Raw genomic sequence first — 4,048 nt, 5'->3', positions numbered from 1 at the left:
GACGTTGGTTTAGTTTTTCAACGTCTACTATAGAAACACATACGTCGTAAATAATGACACTGACAACTATTTCCACGTCATCTTTTATCAAAAAATCGAAGTGGAAAATTAATTGTACGACGGTTGTGTTTATATGTGCGACGTAGTAGGTATCAATAACGTCGTCTTCTAATGTATTTAAAGACGTCATATTTTTTATTGTCGTGAAAATTATATTTAACGTCGGCGTATTTTTATTGTCGTCGTTGTATGTCTATCTTGCGGCCTTGTTCTCTTAATATGTGTCATATTTTCCCTTTTTAACGACGGTCTTTTTAGAGAATTGGTCGTCTATTATCATCATCGATTGCTTTTTTTAGATCTTTTTGCAGTACAAAGACGTCGTTTTGTATTTTTTGATGACGTTGTATTGTTTAACAACGACGGTTATTTAGCGTCGTGGTTTATGAGGGAAAAGATGACGGTGGATTCCACGACCATTGAAAAACCAAATACACGACGGTGATTTACCGTCGTCTTTTTGCTTTTTTGTAGTAGTGTAGGTACAAAATAATTAATACCATATCACAAAGGCAAAATATAAAATATCACTTTATCAAGTTTAAACACTTTTAGCGATCAAAAGATCGTTTGCATCTTGAGTATCTTATATATTGCAATGTGCCCCTTTTGATTCAAAACAAAATTAGTGAGCCTTGATTAGAAGTGCAATTTGATCCATGCAGCTCATTCAATTAAGAAATAACAGTAATACAATATCCTTAAACATGATCTACGCTTCAAATTGCATGGCCTTACAAAACAGCCAATTTATTTTATGATGAACATAACCTTATGGATTAATCCAACTTTACATGATTCCATCAAATACAAATTAATACTTTTAACACATGTGGATCAGTCCAACTATACATGGTTTAATCCAAATCACTTACGGATCAATTCTTTTACATGTGAAGTTGCATTGATGCTACAAAAACATTCACTTAAATGCATACAAAAAGCAACCAAGTCTCAAACATGTCCATACATAAACAACAATATAGCCAAGCAAGAAAGTTCCAAAGTAGCTCACGTTTCCCTTTATGTGATCAACCGAATTTATCTTTCCTTGAGTCATGAAAACAACTTTTATGACTATTTAAGACCACTATTAATAAATTATTATCAGCAACTCAAGCACATGAGATTTATCAAAACCGATAAATAGGACATGTATCATGTTACAATCCATATAACAAAACAAAACCGTATATGAGCCTAATGGAGTTAAGGTTCACTGTGTCATTCTGAAAAGTTTTTAAAACACAAACATATCTGGATAAGCTGTCCCATAGTGCTTAAAAATATATGTACATTATTGATTCACACCTGTGGGTTGAGAATCAAACATGTTTTTAGTGATCACCAAAAGAGTCGATATATGAATTTCTTTCGTAGGTTAAATTCTCACATCTGTGGATAGAGAGAAATTCCTATATAATTCACATACATTATCTTTTGGGGTCACTCCACCATTAATATATGTGGACAAAATTTCCCCAGAAAGCTTTACTTAAACATTATTAACTTACACCTGTGGGTCATAAGTTAAACATGTTCCCAAACACTAGACGAATATTAGGTCTGAATAAACTTCTTGTACGAGAAAATTTCTCATCTGTGGATCAAGAATTTCCTGTTAGTTTACACAAATCCTTTCTCCATGTTGTTCCATCACATCTGTCATCAATTTGTATTCTTTTCATCTGTGGATGAAAATAGGACAAAAGGCTACTAGTTGTGATGCAATTATTGATCAATTTTTAGATTGGAAACTAAATCTACAATAGTTAAGCTGCTGTGGCTCGCTTAACTAATGCAATATTCGAGATCTCCAGTCTTTGATCAATAGCCTTTCAAGCATGAATGATAAAGACTTTATATCAAAAACATGCTTAACAGAATGCGTTAGTGAAACAAAAGATTAGAAAACAATACATGCTGATGTAGCTTTCAGTTTTAGGTTTTAGCTTTCTAGTTCAGTACTAAACCTTTATGCATATATACATTTGCTATGCTAATATATATATATATATATATAAAATAAAAAAAAACTTGAAACTCAGCTTGGTTAGATAGAATGAAATCATGTGCAAAATAGAATTCTTGATCGTGTGATGCTTTAGTTTAGTATTGCCTTAAACTCTGATTATACACACATATATTCTTTATACCGCAAATCAGATATTAAGCATGCCTCGTAAGCTTATATTGCCATATTGGAGACCCTTTGATATGTCTTCTAGAATCTTTGAATTTGAGTCAGGTACATCAGAAGTCGAGACATTAAAATCAGGAAGCCCTCCGTGCATCCAAGATTTTCCCCACAACGCAATTGAATTTCGAAAAGATGCCTCAAAACCAAAATTGGAGGCCCTATTAAGAGGCAGTAAAAGAGGAACAACTTTTCGCCTTTGACAAAATGCCGCCCAATTGCAGTGGCTGAAAGGATGGGTGATTTCTTTTGGTTCCAAAACATGCAGCCTAGGCTCTGATACCACATGTAAACTATATTAATGACTGCACATGATAGAACACACATCGAGAATATACAAGAGCACATCTCCTCAATCCGATCCCTTCATACACTCATTCTAGATGGGGTGAATTCTTTTGTGTTGGTTGGCTTGATCAGTTGAGCAGGGGCACTTGTATTTATATGCATCTTCCTAAGAGTCTTGCCCATCAAGAAACTCTTAAGAAGTCCTTATTGCATTAGGTTTATAACTTCTAATCCACAATTAAGATAGGAATCCTTCTAGCTCTTATATTAGCCTTAAAACACTAACTTTATAGAGCTGCAGGTTTAGTTGTTTTAAACTCCTAATTGATATCAAGTCTTAGAATCCTTTGATGATTATAAGACCACACTTTAATGGGTTAGACATCTACACGTCTAACATTGGTTTGAAGAAAATCTTATTGGTGCATGGTCTGTATATATACTATAGCGATTGGTTGGTTACAATTTACATTATTGTTCGTCAAGTTTTGAACATTGCGATGTCACTGGTCGCTAGTAGGCTATACGTTGGCAGCTAGCAGTTGCTTGTTGGTGAAGGAAGTGAAGCGAGAGAGACTGGGCCCTGAAGTGGGCTCGAAACCTACTCTCTCGTGAAATGCGATAGGCGTGGCACTACTAGTGATACTTTTCTAGTATAAAGCGGGAGTGAGGTGAAGATTAAGCTTGTTAAAGTATTGCGCCCATATTTTCTTATCTTCAAGTCAAAGCCATTGTCCTCTAAAGAGGGGAATTTGGCTTTAGATTGGTTTTTTTCTATGCCTCAACAAAGAAGACTTCAATATTTCACCTATTATGGAATAAAATGCAAGATGGATGATGATTTTAGACTGTCATCGGACATAAAGTACAATAACAAGCCTTGCAGGGGAGGTGTCCGATGGACAACATAATACCAGAAGATAATGATATACCTAACAGAGACTTACAATGAAAGCAAGTAAAAGTAAAGCTAGGTCCAACAAAAACTACAAAAAGCCTTATCGGACAGAAACTGCAATCTACTTGCGATAGTGCAAAAGGTATGTCCGATAAGAGTTTGTCAAGTATATCTGCAGTCATAAGTTGTCTGAACTACAGATAGGAGTTTTGATTTAAATGAGCTGGAAATCGAGACCAACTATCAAATCATACCAAGCAGTGTTGGCAGAGCATATAGATTACAAACAATAGCAATGCAATTTCAATCAGGAGTTGTCAACTAGGAACTGGACAAAGTAAGTGTTCTGGAATAGAATAGAATTCCAATCAGGAGTTGTCAACTGGGAACTCAGAGAAACGGAGAGGGTTCGATTCAAGACTTAGATTTGGTCTGCAGTGAGACGCTTTGTAAGAGTTTGAGTCTGGGTTACTTCGACGTTGTCAAGAGTAAGCGTATTTTGAAGGATGTTCAAAATAGGTTTGATTGATTCGTTGTTGGATCCTTAATACTGAGCTTTATTCCGCTATTTATAGGCTTTAAGGTATTCATAAAAAAGGGGAGGG

This window comes from Prunus persica, chromosome G6 (genome assembly GCF_000346465.2).
Source record: "Prunus persica cultivar Lovell chromosome G6, Prunus_persica_NCBIv2, whole genome shotgun sequence".
NCBI lineage: Eukaryota > Viridiplantae > Streptophyta > Magnoliopsida > Rosales > Rosaceae > Prunus > Prunus persica.
The sequence above is the reverse complement of the archived record's forward strand: the minus strand, read 5'-3'. Positions refer to the sequence as shown.